The sequence below is a fragment of the Ambystoma mexicanum genome, chromosome 6q (genome assembly GCF_040938575.1).
Source record: "Ambystoma mexicanum isolate Mex_15411 chromosome 6q, UKY_AmexF1_1, whole genome shotgun sequence".
Lineage (NCBI taxonomy): Eukaryota > Metazoa > Chordata > Amphibia > Caudata > Ambystomatidae > Ambystoma > Ambystoma mexicanum.
In genome coordinates this window covers 125,301,717-125,324,960 of record NC_090937.1, presented here as the reverse complement: position 1 = coordinate 125,324,960, position 23,244 = coordinate 125,301,717, and the positions used below count along the sequence as shown (strand labels likewise).

The window sequence follows — 23,244 nt, the reverse complement described above, 5'->3', positions numbered from 1 at the left end:
CCATCGTCGACCAAATGACCACACACGGCATCAAGGTGGAGGTCTACAGAATCCCTGTTCTCTGAGCACTCAAGGTACTGGTCGCCTCATGACAGGCCCCACAAGTCGAAAGACACACGACGCCATGCCCAAAATATCTACCGTACGTCGGAAGACGAGGCTTCGGCCTGTACCCATCACCGAAATTCGACACCCCACGTTGGAAATGGCTGGTAGCACTAAAAGCAATAGTTTATCCCACCTAGTGAAAACGCATGTCCCTTAGAGCCTGCTTAAGTCTAAACGTTCAAAGAAACACTCCTCCAAAAGCCCCAATCATAAGGAGAAGTCGAACAATGACAAATCTACCACTACCCACAAGGAGAAACATACTGTTCCCCAGGAGGAAGGGTCTGTGGCAGGAGCCTTAAAGAACAAAGACCTGCTTCAAACTCTTTCCCAGTCTACACCCCAGGGCCAGCCTACACCCCTAGGACAGGCCACTATTCCTCAGTATCCTGGTGTCATTCTAAGTTCAGCCACATGGACTGCGGAAGACCTAGACAGAGTCATGTCTAGGATGAGCAGAGCCCACAGGCATTTCAGAACTTCCAAACCACACCTCCAACACCTGAGGCTTCGACCTCCCAGCCCCCAGCTAAGAAAGCACGACCAAATACTCTTCCTATTTCGACTCCAAACCAGTTCAGAGTGATCTGTATGATGTCCACACAGACACTGACGACAATGAAACCTTTCTGTACAACCTAGGCTCACCAATTCAACAGGGCTCACCAATTCAACAGGACTCACCAGTGGCCGATTTACCAGTTGACAATCAGCCACTCCATAATGATATGCTTATAAAGACAGCTGAACACTTTGGAATCCAAACCCATGGACTGAGCTCGTTAAAGATTTTGTGGAGGATATATTCGGGACAAAAAGGCTGTCACCCAATTCATTCCTATTCTGCACTCCGTCCAAAGAAGGATTCAACCTTCTCTGGAAACCCCAAACCAGACACGGGCAGTCAACCCACGGGTTGAAAAGCTTTTCCGTCCAACGCCATCGGACCCACTTTAAATCAGGGGCCATCTTAAGCCAGATTTGCTTGTGGTCACCACGATTCGTAAGAGGGCCGGAACACTGTTAGCCTAGTCAGAGGCGCCCCCCCGATAAGGAGACTCTACACTATGGGGAGAAAGCTAGCCACTTCGGCAGCCTTCCAGACAAGGATAGCCAATAACTCGACACTTCAGGCATGCTATAACTGCAACAAATGGGACAAGATAACTACAGCGATAGCTTCTGCTCCCGAACTGCTGAAGTCACAACTGGCCTTGGTAGCAGCAGATGGCAATACAACATCCAGCTGCATCTTGATAACAACCCCGATGCCGCAGGCAGGGTTATTGCCGAAGGGACCATCATCAAGCGACACGCATGGCTATGCCAGTCTGGCTTCAAACTTGAAACCCAAGCTGCACTCCTTAATATGCCGGTGCAACTTAACGTCTTATTCAGGAAAGCCATAGTAGACGCGGTAAAATCCGCCAATGAGGAATATGATACCTTAAAGTCTCTTGGCCAGCTGACTGACAAACCACCAGGCCAGAGAGGCGGAAGCAAATTTCATCGTTTCCTGGCCCTAAACTCCCAGAGACGCTCAGGTTACGGACAAGGTCAGGGCTCTTCCTGGGGTAACAACCAGGGTCAAGCCTTGCAAGGATTCCAGAGGGGCCAGCGACGATCTTGTGGGCGAGGGAGGTCCTCAACATCCAGAGGTGGAGGTACACCTCCTAAACCATGACAACCCGCTCCAGGTCATCTCCCTTGCCTCTCCAGTAGGAGGGAATATTTCACACTTCACCCACGCATGGGAGGGAATCGCCACAGACAAGTGGGTGCTATCAACCGTGGCAGGAGGTTATTGCGTGGAGCTCATCCAAAAACCATCGAGCCACCCCCGTGTCAAAGGAATTCAACGAAAGAAGAGCTCATCCTTCTCGAGGAGGTCACTGCACTGCAACTGAAGGATGCAGTAGAGGTCGTACCTTCGAACTAGGTAAACCAGGGTATTTATTCAACTTACTTCCTTGTGCCAAACAAAGATCTATCAATGCGCCCAGTGTTAGATTTAAGCCCTGCAAATACTTATGTAAAGCTACAGCAATTCTGCATGACAACACTACAAGAAGTAATCCCTCTGCTAAAACGGGGAGACTACATGGCAACACTGGATATAAAAGATGCCTATTTTCATATTTCAATGTTCCCACCGCACAGAAAACTCTTGCATATCAAGTTAGCAAACCAGCACTACCAATTCAAGGTGCTGCCCTTAGGTATAGCGTTTGCTTCAAGGGTGTCAACATGGTACTGACGGTGGTGGCAGCGCACAGGCACAGAGAGCCAATCCCAGTGTACCCCTACCTGGACGACTTGCTGATCACAAAGGAATCACCCCATCTTTGCAAACAAACTCACGAAGAACCATAAACCTGCTCTTTCAATTGGGCTTCTCAATAAATGAGAAAAAGTCAAGCCTTGTGCCAAACGCAACAAAGAAGTTCCTAGGAACTGTCATATACACGGAAGCAGGGTTAGCCTTTCCATCTACGGAAAGGTTTCAAAACATGCTACGGCAAATACCTCCTGTATCAATCCGGTCGCCAGATGAGCGTATGCAAAGCAATGCGTTTACTAGGCATGATGGCATTGTGCATATACCTGGTCCCACATGCACGTCTGCGCATGTGCCCCATGCAGGAGTGGTTGCAAAACAATGGTCTCAGGCAAGTGGTCAGTGGGACGATCTAGTGGTCGTTTTGCTAACACTAGTACAAAACCTACGCTGGTGGACAAAGGAAAACCTGTTAAAGGGAAAACCCTTCCACGACCTGGCAGGGTAAGCGATCGTTACAACAGACGTATCACTCTCCCGGTGGGGCGCACAATACTTCACCACACAGCACATGGTCTGTGGACTCGCATCACAGCCCAGAACCACATCAACCTGCTGGAACTCCTAGCAGTATTCAAAGCTCTTCAAGCATTCGAAGCGACTAAATGTCGGCCTATGCATTGCATGTGAATCTAAGCAGATACAAGCATCAGAAATACGTTTACATTGAGTAATGTATCATATATATATATATATATATATATATATATATATATATTTCTGAGGCTTGTGGAATCTGCTTAGATCACATGCTGTGCATAGGCCGACATCTAGTGGAAGCTGCGGAGTATTACAGTTTGTTTTTCGAAACTCGAAAATGGGCGTCGACACAGGCGTGCCAGTAATACTATCCCTAGTGTGACGTCCACTGTACCCAAGATCCCTCACGCGTCTAGGATCCTCAGATTGTTTTTTTCTGCCATACTGGTAGGAAGCATTTTGCGGAGTCCCCTGGCATTAGCCATACTTTTGCTAATAATCTAAATTTATAATTCTTTATTGACATCCTTCCCCACCCCAACGTCGACCCTCGACACTCGACGACGGCTGGAGAAGACATCGACCGTCGGCTGCTGCACGACGGATCTGGGCCTCGGAAGGCCGCTGGCCTCGGCCTGGGCCTGGTAGGCCGCTGGCCTCGGCCCTGCAAGTAGGGAGAGTGGGGGGTGGTACATACTCTTCACTCTTGGTATATAGGTACACCTTATATATTTCCTACACTTACCAGCCCGCTGCCTCAAGGTGCGTATGGAGGGTGCCCCTTTCCAATTCTGCCCCAAGTGCAACCGCAAATACCCTTGGGTCGACAGGCACGCCACGTGCGATCTCTGCTTGCCGAGGGACCACCCCGAAGCGAACTGCAGAGCGTGTAGTAGGTTTAAACCTAAGATACTGAAGGCAAGCGTCCCCACACAGCACGATCCTCCCCGCAATGAGAGACAATGAAAGACTCTCCCAAAATGGGAATAAGGCCAAGACAGAGTGCGGGTGAGCGTAAATGGGAGTTTATCAATCAGAATAGGGCATGCAAAGAACTCTGCAAACTCCGAGAGCGCTCTGTCTGACAATAGCAAAGACAGGCGTATATATTTACAGAAAACGTCATCAGAACCTACATACTATAGGGGGCACAAGTTCATAGGGATTGGGTGGCGACGACTAACTATAGGTGCTGCTGCGGCGTGGTTGGTCTTGGCTGGAAGACGTCACTGGTCAGCCTCGTGGGTTGGGCTGGGCCTGGCAGGTCGGCTTGAGTTCATCCGGGCGGTGTTGGTGTGCCAATGCGGCCTGTGGCAGAGATGAATGCCTTTCCTGACTTATTTGCCCTCGGCCATGCACACCGCAGTCATTCAGTCATTACAGTGTTATTCTCTTTAGTAAATCTTTCAATAGGTTATTTTACAGGTTAATGCAACACAGGAGGGAATGCACCTTGTGAGGGGTCTGGTGGCCGTTTGTCAGAGCATGATTACCTGTGTCCTGTTGACCGGTATCATAGGTCGAGGGGCTGGGTCCTGGGGCATGGAACGGGTGGTACATGTCTTTCTGTCTTGTTAGAAGTTATTATGAATGGGCCGCTGTATATTACCCCAGTGTTGGGTGTCTCGATTACACAGAGTCATAAGTCTTAAGATGATCTGGTGGGTTGTGGGGTTTACGAGGGGGCGCTGGAGGATCTTTGTATTCAAACAGAGGTTTACTGCCGTGTTGTAAATAACGCAGGTGGCAGGTCGTGGCCTTGGATGCTGTAGCGGGACCTACAAATCTTTGAAGCGGCTCCAGCCTAGTTGGGGGAGGTGGGGCGGCGCAGGCCTCAGCTCTCTTGTCTGGTAGACTTCGCAGGGTGGGAGGGAGAATGGCCTCGCGCATATTTACAAAGGTATTTTTTCCTGTGTGTTGCCAACTTTTAGGTAAAGGACATTTAATAACATCTGAACACTCTTATAATATTCACTTAGATCACTCGAATACATACATTTCAACTTCATTAAACGTTTCTTGGATACAGTCAATCTGAGCACCTTGTAACTTGTATTGCATTCTATCAACTACCGCATTTAATTATTTATATATACATTTGCATTACGTGAGGTAGTGACCTGGTTGGTGGGACACAGAGAATGACGCCCGCCACCATGCGTGATGGGAATGACATATAAGGGTTGAGATGTCTACACAAGACTAGAGTGTTTGCACGTCTTTCTCATAGGCCTCATGTATAGTTGCATGCATCCTCCTCTGTAGTCTAGCAGCATTAGTTCAGTTATAGCGAGGGGCCGCGGGGTGTGGGTCCTTCATTGCTGGTGTCATATAAGCATGCGCTTCTACAATCATTACACAATTTTGCAGGTTAAGTAGTTTTTAACATTCATACTTGGGTTTTTTCTGCTTTTATCGGAAGGCCATGCTACAGTTCTCCTCATCGCCCCGGCCTGGCTGACCGGGTCATGCTGGGAGCAGTAATACATTGTGGAAGGTGAAATGTTACAGTGTTAGTATTTCGTGCAAGCTCATGTCCGTCTTGTTCGTGGGAACGCGCTCACAACGGATCTGCCAGGGTGCTGCGGCGACAGGGATAATTGAAACTCTCCAAGGGTGGGGGCCGCGCCACGGTGCGCTGAGCTCACACCATCTTTACCAGACAAAATGGTTTCTGGGCCTAGCTAGATTTTAATACGTGTGGGCAATCGATACGTGTGGGCAATCAATACGTGTGGGCAATGTCTCCAGCGGGTGAACCCTCCATCACCTGGGCCCGGGTGGCATGAGGGGACGCCCAATGAGCCATTGCCCTCACCTGGGGAGAAAACGCAGGCGAGGGGGGTCTCCTGGACCAGTCCTCCCCTACAACACTTAAGGACCGTTCGACAAAGCGTTGGGCCCACCACGCCAGGCAGGCGGCCATGGCAGCGGAGGGCGCCTTCAGCGATGGCAGCGACGCCGTACTTTCGGGCGGCGAGGGCATTACAGCGTCGAAAGACAGCCGAGCGCAGGTCCCCGACCTCGGAAGGTCGTCCGGCAGGGCGGCTATGGGGAAGACCCCCGGCGACGCAAGCGCTACACACCCTACACACACTAAGCACACTAAGTCCAACCGAACCTCGTCGACTTCTCGGAAAGAGGCACAGATAGAACGGTCCGACTCGGTGTCCTCTGGGCGCTCTCGATCGAGATCGCCTCATGACGCAAGGCAATCATCCACTCTTGCCAAGAGTGCCTCGCTCCCTAGACTAACGGAAGATTGATCGTCGGAGGACGAAGACGACTTCCACCCCCAGGCTGCGCTCCAAGAGACGGAGCCCGCAGTTAACACCAGCGAGGCCCCACGCTCGAAAAACACAGACACCTCTTCCGATCCTCGACGCCAGGCGTCGAAAGTCTCCGGGGCCTCCAAGGGACAGGGAAAACATTTTTCCACGCACGGGGAGGGGGGGAAACAGCGGAAAGCACATTCTTCCACTCCTGTAAGACCATCCTTCCCCCCCGAAGCAGACAGACAAATACAAGTCTACTGAGAGATCAACATCCAGCAAGGGTGCCCTTGATAAGTCCCCTAAATTGCCTACTAAACTCATCCCCTGTTCCAAAGAATGGTCCAGTGAAGACATAGACAGGGTCATGTCAAGGATGTCTTCCTTGGCAGATTTTTACGACAAAAATCCAGAGCATTTCCTCTCGTATGACCCTCAGGGGGCCACACCCTCAGGTTCCACTGATCCTATCCCCCTAAGTAAAAAGGCCCGGTTCGAAAGACCTGAACCCTTTGAGGTGCAGCCTTACTCTACTCCATACTCTACTCCACACCCCAGGTACCAAGGAGAGCCTTTCCCTGAGGGGGACCAGGAGTTTGAAATTATGGAGGAACAAACCGGGACGGAATACTATGCGGATGATGAGGACCAGGAGGAGGGAGAAGATGAGCAGGAAATTTACAGAGTAGATTCCCCGGTAGAGAACGAAGCCCCAATTACCGACTCGCCAGTCGATAACCAGCCCCTCCTTAATGAGGTTCTCGCTCACGCGGCAGAACATTTTCACATCGACACCCACGGTGTACAGGAGGAAAGGGACTTCGCATGTCATGACCGCAGCCTCCAAGGAGTCAGGTTTAGCCCAACTGCCTCGGAAGCTGGGTCACAACTTTATTTTCAGGCACCCATTGGCTCCCATAGGGGCCTTATGGACCTTGTCCTGGCGCCAGTGGCGCCAGGCTCATAAAGGGACAGGGACCCAGTCCCGGCACAGGACGTGCCGGGCTCATGATGTAAGGAATGGTGCTTGGGTGGACCTACCGGCTGCAGACCATGCTGCTCACTCCCCTGCAGGATGAAATCCTCATCCATCCGTGGCTGGAACTACTTTACCTTCTGGGTGTGGCCAGCACCACTCCCTGGGACTGGATACTGGAACTATTCTGGAAGCTGGGACTTCTTACTTGGGCGAGGCTGCTGTGGAAGGAGACACCTAAGCACTCCAGTAGGACTATTTAAACCACGCCCGATCAGAGCAACGTGCTTCGCGTTATTCTGCAATAGCAGCAAGACGCTCACCGTGTCAGCTCCAGAGAATCTGCAACTTCTGCATCTAGGGAAGAGAAATCCGTAATCTTACCTTCTGAAATACCATCTTCGTCTTCTGCAGCATCTGAGAAGGGAAAAGAACACCAGGTTTGCACGAGACAACAACCAGCGCAGCACTTACCCAATCCATCGGTGCATCTCAAGCCACAGGCTGCAGCTTTCCATTTTTTGGCACCCTGTGGAAGCAAGGACATTGGTTAGTAACCATCGTGAAACTTTTCCTACCTGCGCTGCATTCTTCTCGCCTCCGCCGACGCTGCTACTCGCATCTGCAAAACAAAAGGACATCATTAAGAAATACAAAACTCCATCCATACGCATGTGTTTTGGGCAGCTCTCATCTTTCTCACTCCTCGGCGCATTTCTCGACATCTATTTTTCTACCCAGCTGCTTCTACAACCTGCAAAAGGAAAAGAGACATTAAGAAGTGCTTTAAACTTCGAATTGACATTTTTTACTTACTTGCCTGCAATACCTTCGCCTTTCCATCGCTCTCCATTCAAGCAACCGCCGTTCGTGCTGCTAACGACGGCCTAGCTCCAAATCTTCATCCTCTGCAACCAAGAGGCTGGACAATGAACCAGTGAAGTAACTGGCTTCGGCGCCCCTGCACAGACGCAGGATGGAGAGCTCCGCTTTCACCTATATAAGGCGAGCACATTTAGCCTACGAACTACGTGGGGAGTACCAGGAAGGGGAGTCAGCTTGCCCAGTCAGGCTTATATATCCTATTAACCCCTTGCTCTCCCAATTGCAGACACCTCACCCTTCAGATCAAGATCTCAGTGAGGAGAGGGCCTTTCCAGGGTGGCATTCGAGGCCTGCGCGTGACCCTAGAAGACTCCGAGAACCCCCAGCCCAGACCTGCGCCTCCGAGGGATTCAGGTGAGCGTTACATTGCAGAAGAGTTGGTGGGAGAGAGGAGGCCGGTCGCTCAGACCATCCCTATCCTTAAATCCATCCAACGAAGAATAGATCCGTCCCTGGTGAACCCAAACCTCACCAGAGCAGTCAACCCCAGGGTCGAAAAACTTTTCCGGGCAGCCCATTCTGACCCTCTCTATATAAGAGGACATCTTAAACCAGACTCCCTAGTTGTTACCAACACTCGGAAGAGGGCTGGAACACCCTTATCTTCGTCAGAAGCTCCTCCCGACAAGGAGAGCAAGAAACTTTACGGGTTTGGCAGGAAGGTAGCCTCAACGTCCGCCTACCAAGCAAGGATTGCTAACTCCACCACCCTGTTGGCCAGCTACAACTGCCATCAATGGGAAGAGGTCGCGGCACTCATAGCCTCTGCTCCTGAACCGTTAAAGGGCCAATTGGCTCGGATCTCGGCAGAAGGGAGAGCCGTGTCTGGTTGCATATTGAAAGCAACTTTCGACGCCGCGGACAACGCAGGGAGATTGATAGCAGAAGGTACTGTTATCAAAAGACATGCGTGGTTACGGCAGTCGGGGTTCAAAACAGAAACTCAGGCTTCATTAATAGACAAGCCGGTGGAACCCGATCTATTGTTTGGGAAAGCGGTCAAAGACGCACTGAAAAACGCCAAGGACGAATACGAAACACTGAAATCCCTTGGCCAACTAACCAACAAACCCCCTAACCAGAGGGGGAACAGTAATTTTCGTCGCCCACGCGCCCAAAATTCACAAAGAGGCAACTATGCCCAGGGACAGGGTACACAGTGGAACAACAGCCAGCAGTCTACCCAAAGTTACGGCAGGGGTAACAAAAGAGGTCGTGGCAGAGGCAGAGGCAGCCCCAACAAGGGAGGTGGCACGCCTCCACCAAAGCAGTGACGCTCAGTTCAGGGTCCCTTCTCACGCAACCCCACTAGGGGGACGCATTTCCAACTTCACCCAGGCTTGGGAAGGGATCACCTCAGACAGATGGGTGCTGTCAACAGTGTCCACAGGATATTGTATAGAATTACTGCAGCGTCCCCGGAACCATCCTCCACGACAAAGAGTACACTCCTTAGAACATCAGAAGATCCTTCTCGAGGAGATCGCCATTCTGCTAGAAAAGGACGCGTTAGAACTCGTCCCAGGACACCAGGTAAACAAGGGTATCTATTCAACTTACTTCCTTGTGTCAAAGAAAGATTTGACAATGCGCCCAGTATTGGACTTACGGCCTGCCAACAGGTATGTCAAGCCCCAAAAATTCCGTATGACCACGCTACAAGAGGTAATCCCCCTCCTAAAAAAGGGGCATTACATGGCAACCTTGGATATGAAAGATGCTTATTTTCATATTTCCATGCTCCCGGCGCACAGAAAGTACTTGCGCTTCAAGGTGGACAGTCGACACTACCAATTCAAGGTACTGCCCTTCGGGATAGCTTCTGCACCAAGGGTATTCACCAAGGTACTGGCGGTGGCAGCTGCACACCTACGCAGGGAGGCAATCCCAGTGTACCCTTATCTGGACGACTGGCTCATAACGGGGGAAACCCCAGGAATTTGCAGGACAAACATTCAAAGGACTATCGACCTCCTCCATGAATTAGGCTTCTCAATCAACGAGAAGAAGTCAAGCCTGGTGCCAAGCACCTCAAAACAGTTCCTAGGAGCAATCCTAGATACTCAGAAAGGGTTGACCTTCCCTTCGGAAGAGAGAATTCGGAATATACTACTGCAAATTCCACATTATCAGTCCGGTCAACAAATAACGGTACGCAAAGCAATGCGGTTACTGGGCATGATGGCGTCATGCATTTACCTGGTCCCCCACGTGCGACTGCGCATGCGTCCCATGCAGGAATGGTTGGCGAAACAGTGGTCCCGGGCAAGTGGTCAGTGGGACGATCTAGTGGTCGTTTCGCCAACACTTGTACAGAGCCTACACTGGTGGACAAGAGAGAATCTTGCAAGGGGAAAACCCTTTTATGATCCCGAAGTACAGGCAGTGGTGACTACAGATGCATGCCTGACTGGGTGGGGAGCTCACCATCTCCACCACACAGCTCAGGGTCTCTGGTCTCACTCAGTAGCCAAGAACCACATAAACCTGCTAGAGCTTCTGGCAGTATTCAGAGCGCTTCGGGCGTTCGAGCCCCATCTACTAAACTTGTCGGTGCAGATCCGGACGGACAGCACGACAGCCATGTTCTATCTGAACAAGCAAGGAGGGACTTGTTAGGCAGAAACCTGTGCAGTTCCCTTTGGGACCACTGCAAAAGATTTAAGACTACAGGTGTTGGCAGTAAACCCACTTGGTAGCAGTCTGCACCGCAAAGATTCACTGTGGTAGCTGTGGCTGAGCAGCCAGACTTCCCTCAAGAAGAGTTAGGCAGTATACAGAGAATACAGAATAGGTACAGAGACACAGTAGCACAAGCAAACACTAACCAGAGCTAGGTGTAAAAGTATAAACTTATTTATTAAAGGTACACTCATAAATTACACCAGCACACTAGAAAAGATAAGAAAGTCAAACACAGTTACTATTACTCATATGTACATCCCTAATCATTCGTTGGTCAATTCTAAGTTAAATACCACTTATTTCCAAACAGAGGTGAGCGCTTAACGTTAGATGACACTCCAACAAGTATTACCAAAAGGGAGGGAAAAGGCAGAAATAAAGAGAGCAGTAAGGTAAAACACTTTTCACATAAGGTTAGCAAAGGCAGTCAATGGTGGAACAAGGAGAATTAGTTCGGGGCCCGCGTTAGAGGGAGCCAGGCGAAAAATGTGCCCAAGATCACACAATGTCATCAGTCTTTGCAGGTGAGAGAAAAAGGTTTTACTACGGTTCTGAAAAGTTTAGTTAGGGTGTCCCAGGCCTACCCAGGTTCGAGAGCCGAGGGCTAAATCTACCCCGTACACTCGGTGGCAAGGGAGGCCGGGCGGATCACAGTACCTTTAAAAGTGGAAAGATTCCTCCAGCGGTGGTAGTCGTTCCTGGTAGTGGGTGCAAGTCGCGGCGTCGTCCCGAGGAAGAGGTGATCTCGACGGGGAGGAAGGCTGCAGGTCGTTGCACTACCAGGGATGAGGCCAGCCGTGGAGTTCTTCGGTCACAAAGGATTTTTACCCCTCTTTCGCGGTTGAGGTAAAAAGTGGTATCCCGGTTGCCGGGGTGCTTGGCACAGGCAAGGCGGCCACGAGATGCTTCGGGACGGCGAAAAGAAGGCAGCAACTGGTTGTCCCCACCAGTTAAGGGAAGAAGACTCTCCGGCGGGAGATCTCCTCTGTCGTCGGAAAAAGTGGTGAGACGGTTCTGCAGGGCTTCACCGGTGGTGTCGTCTTGGCAGGTCGGCTCGGCTTCTCCCTCTTCGGCTCTTTAGGTCCTGTGGCGACTTCTGAAGTTCCAGTCCCCAAAGCCCTGCTTTTATGCAGCAAACCCCCATTCACCCAGCCTAGCTGTCACTCAAACATGCTAAGTGGTGAGCCGGCCGGCTCACCACTTAGGCCAATCAGGACGGAGTGCGACTTGAGTTACCAAGGTAACTCAGTCCAGGGTTCCTAATTCCCCCTCCACCCCTCCTAAGTACCCCAGACAGAGTGGCACCACTTTGGAGGGCTTCTGTGGAGAAGCCCGCCAAAAGTGGAACAAAGGGCTCCACTTTGGATCAGAGTTACAGAGGTGAACACCAACGCCATTTTTGAATCAAGTTTTGGCAAAAAATACCAAACGGAGTTATAATAATAAAGAAATAACCCGGCGGTATGTTCAAGGCTACCGTAAATAAATAAATAAAGGTATTAGCCTAAAACAATGGGAAATCCCATAGGAAAATATTCGCGGTTGAATATAAAAAGTAGTTTCCACTGCCACCAGCCAAAACTCGATGAGGGGGGACGGAGACGTGCCCCCTCGACTAACAGACCCCGGGGCAATGGAATTGCCCCGGCCAGTACGTCCACAATATGATGGTTTGTACTGGTTCTGTTCAGGATTTGAGACTAGTAAAGTCAATGGTGACTTTACAGACCCTGGGAGACAGTAGTCAGTCCCAGGGTATGGAGTCTATGTTGGGGGGTCCCTAGGACACCCCTGGGTTACGGCACTGGGGGTGCGGTGTAACCCATCTCACAAAAACACATGAGGCCCTATGGAGTAAAAGACCCCATAGCCCATTCAACACAAGGCAAACCAAAGAAACACACTTCAAACATGTCCAAGAGTGAGGGTAAAAGAGTCTCACTCTTGGCAGGAGAAAAAAATAAACCCAGATAATCCAGCAAAGCTGCTGGGGGACTCAATAGGTTAGGAAATTCAGCCTAAACAGAGAATTATCCCTAACAGGACTTGTTCGCCAAATCTGTCCAAGCTTGCCCAGAAAATCTGGATATGGGCACTCAGACGGAACATCTTCCTGTCATCGCAACATGTTCCAGGGGAGCTCAATTCCCTAGCGGATGCTCTAAGCAGAAACTCCCTCCCAGAAGAGCACGAATGGGTCCTTCACAGAAAGATCGTAGAAGATCTCTTCTTTCAGTGGGGTTTCCCCACTATAGACTTATTCGCCACAAGCGAAAACAAACAATGCCCAGGATTTGCATCCAGGTTCCCCCAGCCACACTCCCAAGGGAACGCCCTGTGGATGAACTGGTCAGGGATGTTTGCGTACGCTTTTCCACCAACTCCTCTCATCAGGGAGGTGGTGTACAAGATGAACAAGGAATCGATGACGCTCATCCTAGTTGCTCCCATGTGGGCGAGACAACCATGGTTTCCACACCTACGCAGGATGGTGGTGTGCGAGCCCATCAAACTTCCAGCCTGGTACAACCTACTGTCCCAGCAACAAGGTCAAACAGTGCACCAGCAACCCAACTCAATGAACCTGGCAGCATGGCTCCTGAGGTCATAGAGTTTGGACATCTCAATTTACCACAGAGGTGTATGGACATCCTAAAAGAATCCAGGAAACCAAACACAAGGCACTGTTACTTTCGAACCCATGCATAAAAGCAGTCTCAAACACCTGACTTATAAAACAGCCTTCTTAGTAGCTATTACTTCTATAAGAAGGGTCAGTGAAATTCAGGCTCTGTCAGTGCAGGATCCCTTCTTTACTGTCCATAAAGACAAACTGGTTTTACGCACATACCCTAGGTTCTCACCTAAATTTATATCAAAATTCCATGTAAACCAGTCCATCGAGCTTCCGGCTTTCTTCCAGAACCCGCAAAGCTCGGCTGAGGTGAAACTACACACCCTAGATGTGCGTAGGGCGGTCCTCTACTATGTAAATAAAACCAGACCGCTAAGGAAAACAGATCAACTGTTTGTCTCCGTAGCTACAGGCAGAGAGGGAGATCGCGTCTCTAAAGGCGCTATCTCGAAGTGGATTATCAACTGTATACAGCTGTGTTACTCTCTTTCTGAAAAAACTCTACTTTTTACGCCAAGAGCCCACTCTACTAGAGACATTGGGGCCACTCTGGCTTTCATTGCAAATGTTCCCCTCGACACCATTTGCAAAGCAGCTACTTGGAGCTCTATTCACACTTTTACTCAGCATTACTGCATTGACACTCATTCCAAGACAGATACACAAGTGGGACAAGCGGTTCTAAGACACCTGTTTGCTCATGACCCTTCTCACATCCCACCTCTAATCTATGCACAGCATGTGATCTAAGCAGATTCCACAAGCCTCAGAAGGGATACATTACTCACCGTAATCGTATTTCTGATGCTTGTATCTGCTTAGATTCACATGCGACCCACCCTTCCTCCCCTCCGAGAGAAGGCGCATGATTGCTTGTAGTCTTACCTTTCTGTCTATCTGCTTGGATTATCTGTACTCACGCTACTCCTCATGCTTCCTCATGTCAGAAAAAATACAATCTGAGGATCCTAGACGCGTGAGGGATCTTGGGTACAGTGGACGTCACACTAGGGATAGTATTACTGGCATGCCTGTGTCGACGCCCATTTTCGAGTTTCGAAAAACTAACTGTAATACTCCGCAGCTTCCACTAGATGTCGGTCTATGCACAGCATGTGAATCTAAGCAGATACAAGCATCAGAAATACGATTACGGTGAGTAATGTATCATATATATATATATATATATATATATATATATATATATATATTTCTGAAGTTTGTGGATCTGCTTAGATCTCATGCTATGCAAAGGCAGACATCTAGTGGTAGCCATGGAGTATTACATTTTTTGTTTTTGAAACTCAAAAGGGACGTCGACGAGGCGTGCCAGTAATACTAACCCTAGTGTGACATTCACTGTACCCATGGTCCTTCACACGTCACGGTCCCTCAGATTGTTTTTTTCCACCATCGTAGTTTTATGCATATCATAGAGTTCCTTCTTGGAGGACGCCATTACTTTGAAAAAGTTTAAAGTTAGACTTTCTGTCCTTTTTACAACGGTACACCGCAATATATCTGGCAACAGCTTTCGAGGACAAGATCATCCGTCGACGACAACGACTCCCGTCTTGACGATCTTTGTCTGCCGCCTCCTTATATATTCCATCTCACTTGGAGAATTCTTCTTCCCCTATACTTCCTTGTATTCTGCCAGGCTGCCATCTTTATACACTATGTAAAATACTCCTTTTAAATTCTGTCCTTCCTGTTAACGGAAATTTCCCTGGAAGGATTCACACAGAGTGTGTAACCTTTGCCTCCCTAGGGACCGCACCGAAAAACAGTGCAAGTCTTGCAAACTGTTTATGCCAAAAACTTTAAAGGACCAAAAAATGAAACGATGGGCCCACTACGCCATGCAGGACGGGGCCGCCATGAACGTCAAGGGAGCCACCAGCAATGGCAGCGTTGGTGTCCTAAGTGATGCAGAGGGCGATCAGGATCCACTGGAATCCCACGTGCAAGTCCCCAACTCCAACAAGCAGGCTGGCGGTTCTGCTCCGGAGACACCCAGTGGCTCAAGCACCTCCATTACACGCCACCCCTTGCATATCCCCCATGACCGACAGTCGACCACGTCTTTGACCGATAAGCCACACGTGGTGTCTAAAGGATAATCCGAACGTTCTCTGTCCTCTGGGACATCGCGATCGTGATCAGCACATGACAGGCCCCCGAAACAGACGCCGAAGTCAGTTTCTGACACCGCGTCCAAATCTGGAAAGCCCTTGGGTTCTGGTGACCGTGTGTCGAAAGGTGCGTCAACGGCCCCTGCAAAAAGCTAAAAAATATGCTACTTTATTAAAAAACACATCCCTGACACCCTACTCAAGGCCAGAACATTGAAAAACTCAAAATCCTCTATGCCCCAAGCCTCATAATCACAAGGTTCAAAGAGTAGGGATTATTCTACCCCTGAGGACACCCTTTCCAGGAGCAATGCATCACAAATGGCCCCCTGCACCAGAGCCTCTACCTAGACCTGCTCCCTCAGTGTTGCCAAGCTCCTCCCAATGAACCCCTGAACAGTTTGATAGGTTCATGAGGAGAATGTCTGGTTTTGTAAATTGCTTTGATCAACACCCAGACCAACTCCCCAACCTTCAGCGCCCCCCTCAGGCTAAGCAGCTAGAAAACAGCGTGACGCCGAAAGAGCCCGCCTTGCCGCTACACAAAAGACTTCCTTGTCATATCAAGACGTGGCTCGGGACACACATTATTACGACACTCAAGGCTCACAAGATCCAGAAGACCAAAGGGACTGAGGTATACATCATCCAATCCCCAGACCATACCAACAAACCTGATTCCCCGGTGGACATCCTGCTGCAGTAAAATGACTTGCTCTTAAAGGCTGCAGAACACTTTAAGATAGATGCTCGGGAAGCTCAAGTCGATAAGGACTTTGTAGAGGACATCCTTGGGGTAAGAGATCTGCAGCACCATCTCACTGCTTCAATCTGTCCAGAGGTGTATTCAGCCTTGTCTACTTACCCCCAATCTTACAAGGGCAATCCACCCACGCATTGAAATAAATGTTCAGACCAGCCCCATCGGACCCATTGTACATTAGGGGGCAGCTGAAGCCTGACTCTCTAGTAGTCGCCACCACATGAAAGAGAGCAGGGCCACCCTTAGCCTCTGCTGAAGCACCTCCCGACAAGCAGAGTAAGACAATCTACACCCTGGGCAGGAAAGTAACTTCCTCGGCTGCCTATCAAGTGTATTTGTATTTGTATTTATTGATTTATTAAGCGCTGTACGCCAAAGCGCTGTACAATTGAACAACAAATTACATAAACAACCAATAACAGTAGAAGCAAATAGATTATGAATCAATCGACTAAACAATGAAAAGAGCAATTAACTGAGGGAGTTAGGTTAGGAGGGGAGAGGGAGTGGATGGGAGGCAAGTGGTGAAAAATGGTAGGAGGAGGGATGGGGAGGGTGAGAGGGGGGAATAGTTAGGGGAAGAATAGGGAGGTAAGCAGGGGGGGGGTGATTCAGGGAGGAGAACGGAGGAGGAGAGATTTAAGGGAAGAGTGGAAGGAGGTGAAGGAGGGGGTAGAGCGGATGGCAAGAGGAAGGGGGCTCCAGTGTAGAGGTGCTAGCAGTTGGAAGGAGCGGAAGCGAGAGGAGGCACAGGGGGAGGTAGGTACAGTGAGAAGGAAGTGGTCAGCTGAACGAAGGGAACGGGAGGGAGAGTAGAAGAGGAGAAGGGAGGAGATATAAGGGGGAACGAGACCATGTAGAGATTTAAAGACAAGGCAGAGAAATTGAAATTTAAGTTGGGAGTGGAAAGGAAGTCAGCCAAGGGAAGAGAGAGAGGTAGAGATGGAGTCATCGGTGGTAAGTAGACAGAGGGTTCGAACCGCAGAGTGGTAGATGGATTTAAGAGGGGCAAGGTGAGAAGTAGGAAGCCCAAAGAGTAGGGAGGAGCAGTAAAAGAGGCGGTAGAAGATGATGGAGGAGATTAAGAGTTTAGTAGCATGGAAGGTGAGCGAAGGACGGATTTTGCGGATATTGAAGAGGTGGTAGCGACAGGTGCGGGAAGTGAGGGAAATATGTTGAGAGAAGGAGAGAGAGGAGTCAAATAGAACCCCTAAATTACGAGCTTGAAGAGAGATAGGAAGATTGGAGGGAGGCAAGTGAATGAATGGGGGAGGGGAGGGGGTGGAAGAGAGTTGGAGGGAAAGAATAGAACTTCGGTTTTGTCTGGGTTAAGAGAGAGAAATCGGGAAGACATCCAGTTTTTAATAGCACTAAGGCAGAAGGAGAGTTTTTAGTGAAGGTCAGGTGAGAAGGAGGAGAAAGAGAGAAAGAGTTGAGTGTCGTCAGCATAAAAGTGGTGGGAGAAGCCAAACGAGGAGATAACAGGGGCGATTAGGGAGGTGTAAAGAGAGAAGAGGAAAGGACCAAGTACCGATCCTTGGGAAACACCGTATTCAAGAGGATAGGTAGGAGAGGAGCGGCCTCCCCAGGAGACAGTAAAGGAGCGTGAAGAGAGGTAAGAGGATAGCCAGTTGAGGACAGTCTTTGAAGCCAAAGGAAGAAAGAGTGTGAATAAGGAGGGGATGATCGACAGTGTCAAAGGCTGGTAAAGTGAGAATAGCTAACAAGATTACGCTATTATCCAGCTATAATTGTGGAACGAGGCCGCACAACAAATTGTCTCGGTTCCAGAGCCCCTAAAGACACGGCTCTTGCACACTATTACTGAAGGGAGACAAGTAGCAAGTTGCATTCTTAAAAATAACTTAGACGCAGCAGACAATGCGGGGTGAATTGTGACCTAATGTGCCCTCATCAAACGCCATGCATGGCTTAGTCATTCGGGTTTCAAATTGGAGACCTAGGCTACCCTTTTAAACAAGCCCATCGATCCCAACGCACTATTCGGCAAAGCAGTCGAGGATGCACTAAAAAGTGCAAAGGAGAAATAAGTCCCCATCAAATCTCTGGGGCATCTCACTAACAAACTCTTTGTGCAGAGAGGAGGTTCAAATACATGCCGGTTTAGAGGACAAAACTCCCAGCGGTCCTCCAATTACAACCAGGGTGGGCTTAGTTCTGCCTGGGGGTCTTCACAATGGCAGTCCTCCCAACATAATTTTCAAATGGGCCAAAGAAGGTCCAGAAATAGGGGCAGATCCTCCTCCTCCTCAAAAGAGGGCTCCACCCCTCATAAGCAATGACCAACCGCTACAGGTTCCCTCCCATGCCTCTACAGTACAAGGTTGTATTTCTCACTTTACCCACGCATGGCAAGGAGATCACGTCGGGCAAGTGGTTACTTTCAACCGTGGTGTGGGGCTATAGCGTAGAGTTAATACAAACACCAGCCAACCACCCGGCCAAGACAGAGACAAACTACACAGGAAGAACAACGCATCCGGTTAGAAGAAATACACGCACTGCTACTAAAGGACGCCATCGAAATTGTCCCGGCAAACCAGATACACAAGGTTAAGTATTCAATGTACTTCCTTGTTCCACAAAAAGGCCTAACAATGCGCCCTGTCCTAGACCTGCACCCTGCAAACACCTATGCCAAGCCACACACATTCTGCATGGCAATGTTACAGGAAGTAATCCCAATGCTAAAATAGGGGGGCTACATGGCAACCTTGGACTTGAAAGATGCATACATTCATATTTCAATGTTTCCAGCACACAGAAGATTCCTGTGCTTCAAAATAGCAAACCAACACTACCAATTCAAGGAGCTAACCGTTCGGCATAGACTCCGCTGCAAGGGTATTCACCAAGCTACTAGCGGTAGTGGCAGCGCCCCTAAACATAGAATCAATCCCAGTGTACCCTTATCTCGACAACTGGCTGATAACAGGGTATTCCTCCCAAATTTGCAAGAAAAATACCCAAACAATTAGTCAACCTTCTGTTCCCATTTGGATTCTCAATCAACAAGACAAAATCAAGTCTCGTTCCAAGCAAGAGAAAACAGTTCTTGGGAGCTGTCAAACGAAAGAGTGCAAAACAAACTGCTGCAAATACCTCAGTATCTAGCCGATCGCCAAATAACCGTATGCAAAGCAATGCACTTGCTTGGGATGATGGTTTCTTGCATTTACCTGGTACTGCACGCATGGTAGTGCATGCGCCCAATGCACGAAGGGTTAGTGAAACAGTGGTCTCGGGCAAGCGGTCAGCGGGATGATCTAGTAGTTGTTTCGCTAACCCTAGTTCAAGCGCTACGCTGGTGGACAATGGAAAATCTATCAAAGGGAAAACCTTTTCGCAATACTACAGTGCAAGCGATTGTCACAACAGACGCATCTCTCACCGGGTGGGAAGCCCATTATCTCCACCACACAGCGCATGGCCTGTGGACCCATATCGCAGCCCAAGATCACATAAACTAGAGCTACTAGCAGTGCTCCAAGTCCTACAAGCTTTCCAAGTGCATCTGTCAAGCCAAATGGTAAAATCCTCGCAGATGGCACCACTGCCATGTTTTACATAAACAAGCAGGGAGGCACACACTCTGCAAGTCTGTCCAGGGTAGCACAAAACATTGGGAAGTGAGCACTCAAGCAGAACGTGTCCCTAGCGTTGCAACATGTTCCTGGGGAACTCAATTCTCTGGCAGACTCATTAAACAGAGATCCTCTACCCGAAGAGCACGACTGGCAGCTCAGCAGAAACATTTCAGATGATATTTTCTCCCTCTGGGGCTAATCTCCTTAGACTTGTTCGCCACAAGCCAAAACACACTATGCCCAGATTTCGTGTTCATTTTTCCCCAACCCTAGGGGAATGCCCTGGGGATGAGCTGGTCAGGTATATTGCCTACTGTCCCCCCTAACCTTCCACCAACACCGCTTCTGAGCAGGAAAGTTAACCAAATGCACCAGGAACAAATCACCCTAATCCTGGTTGCTCCTATGTGGGAGAAACAACCTTGGTTTCCGCATCTGCGCAAACTGGCTATGTGCGATCCAGTCAAACTCCCATGCCCGTTGTTAGGGAGAATTCTCATCTAAGGCTAATTTCCCTTACCTATAGAGTCCCCCAGCAGCTTTGCTTGATTTGAAGGGTTTATTTTTTCTCCTGCTAAGAGTGAGACCCTTTTTTCCCCACTCTTAGACAGATTGCTAGTGTGTGTTTTAGGATATCTTGTGTGCTTCTGGTCTATGGGGTTTTTCTCACCCCCATAGGAATCATCTTTTTAACATGTGTGGTCCCTTCGTGACATACCACAGGGGTAACGTAGCGACCCCCAAACATAGACTCGATACCCTGGGACTGACTACTGTCTCGCAGGGCATGTAAAGCCCCCATTGACTTTACTAGTCAATAATTATGAACTAAACCAGTACCACCCATCTTAGTATGGAAGTACTGGAAAGGGTTAATAGTTTTTCCCTAACGTTCATTTTCGAGGGGGGTACCGTACAGTCCCTCTTTCAAAAGTTTCTGGCTGGTGGCAGTGGTTACTACCATAAATATTCGACCGCAAATATTTCCCTATGGGATTTTCCCATTGTTCGATGCTGCCACTTTTACTGACAGCCTCTAACATACCGCCGGTTTATTTTAATACTAACTTTACTCCGGTGGGTTTTTATTGCCAGGACTTTAATAATATTTCTTTCTCGTGTCTTTCTCTATAATCCTAACCCAGGTCGGGGATCCTTTGTTCGTCATTTTGGTGGGCTTCTGCTTAGCCACAGCTACCAACAAAATCTTTGTGGTATAGACTGTTACCAAAGGGGATTTATTGCATATACCTGTAGTCTTAATCTTCTGTGTTGCTCCCTAAGGGAACTGCACAGGATTCTGCCCAACACCCTTCCAACATGCTCAACCAACACAGGGGACAAAGTTAAACCCACATCCTCAATCCATGAACTTGGCAGGTTGGCTCCTGAAGTCATAGTTTGGCCATTTAAAACGACCTCAAAGGTGTATGGAAATCCTCAAGGAGGCATGCAAACCAAACACCATACACTTTCATTTTAACAAATGGAAAAGATTTGTAATATGGTGCCAGTCAAAAAAGGTAAACCCAATCGAATGAATGCCATCATACATACTCTTATGTCCCGTCCCCTTTCCTCCGTACTGTATGGGCGTCCCTTCCATGGGAGGGGAGATGGAACCTTTTTCACAAAAAAAATCTTTTTCCCCTTTAAATTTAGAGGCACTTGGCGGTGCGGCCCAGGGAGCATGCGCTGCCCTGACGCCGCCCTCCGGCACCAAACCCCATTCCCCTTTTCCGCACCGACGGAAACTGGCTGAATTCACCAGCGCTCCTGGGTTTGGCTTCGGCTATGTAATTCCACGCGGGGATACTTCTTCTCTTTGTCTTTTTTTGTCATTCAGGTACTCAGTCCTCAGGCGTCCCGCTCCTCCCCGGTGCATGTCCTACAGGGTTCAGCAGGAGTCCATCCTGCAACAGGCTCTTCCCAACTTCAGACGCCCACGCCCTCTGCCTACGTTACCTTGGCCCAGACCAGGGTTGGCAATCATCTTCGACGTGTGACTCCCTGTTCCCGAAAGCGCTGAAGAACAGACTAGCCAGGTGGAAGGAGCTCTGCCAGAAGTCGCCTCCGGAGGATCTCAAGAACTTCGCGAAACATCGAAACATGCCCAAGGTAGGGCGGATATTCTCCATAGCACCCCACAAGGGAGACTCCTTCACAGGGACTCAGATCAGGTCCTTCTACCAGCACATGCACCGAGGCTGCTTCAGCTACCGGCCTTCGGATCGAGGGATCCTTGGATCCTCACGGTCGCAGTGTTGAGGGACTGGAAGGTTCTTTTACCGGTTCTCCACTCGAGGGGCCCCGCCCTTATACCGGCACCATGGAAGAGGGGCTACGACCAAATACTGGCAATGCATCCAAGGGGGCAACTAAACGCAGCTCTACCGACCCCCGGGTTGAGGGTGTACCACCTAACGGGCTAGGCTTGAGGAGCAGGGTAGACCTCGTGATCCACGCGCAAGAGTCTTGGAGGAGGCCGGGCCCAGCAACACGTTGCAGGCACGTGGCAGACAGCTTGACAAAATGGCTGCTGCGCCAGAAAGAGGCACCCGTCCAACGCCATTCCAGGAATTTGGCAAAGAACGAGTGTCTAGGTGGTACTGGCCTCAACAAGGTACGTGGTCTACAGTCTACCCCTCATTTGCGCAGGGCAGCTTTCCTTTGCATCCTTATGGACAGGGTACGCAGCGACTCCAGCTCCCCGCTACAATGTCTGCACCCCCTGCCACCCTTTTGGTCAGCCTCATGAAATCGCCTCAAATGGGGGTAATCATCAAGGACACCATCAGGGAAGTAATTCCCGCCATGCTAGCGGCACCACAGACTCCTCCATCAGGCCCCCTGGCACTGGTGCAGCCGCCTCCTCAGCCTCCGGTTGCGGTCTCTGCTCCCCAGCCTCTGGCACCATCTACTCCTCCTCCTCCACAGGATCCTCCAGACCCACAGGATATGGACGAGGAGGAGCACCCGGGCACGCCATCCTCAGCCAGGGCCTTCCACGAACGTCTTGCTGGCCCGGTGGAGTATCTGGGCCTACCCCAGCCAGAGGTCCAGGAGCCGGCAGAGGGGGTTTTGGCTGAAGTCCTCACACAACGCCCCTCTGCAACATCAGGGATGCCAATGCAAACCGATGGCCATCCTCAGCCACACTCCTCAGTGATTGCTGCAGCATCACTATAATACAAGCCTCAGCCGTCCTCAGCCTCCTCCTCTGCAGCGCTGCTAGGCAAGGAGGAGAAGATCTTGGAGACGTATGGCAAGAAACTCTATTCCAACACTTCTTTACAACTACGTCAGGCCAACGCCATGCTGGCAGCCGCCAACCAAAGATTATGGCTAGAAATCGTGGA

General features: G+C 49.8%; 1 protein-coding gene across 1 annotated transcript in view; it reads left to right on the top strand.

The window, feature by feature from the left end:
• The window catches only part of SMARCAD1 (SNF2 related chromatin remodeling ATPase with DExD box 1), a 1,912,998-nt gene that overhangs the window by 1,340,970 nt on the left and 548,784 nt on the right, over positions 1 to 23,244 (top strand). The gene's annotated exons all lie outside the window — the stretch shown is intronic.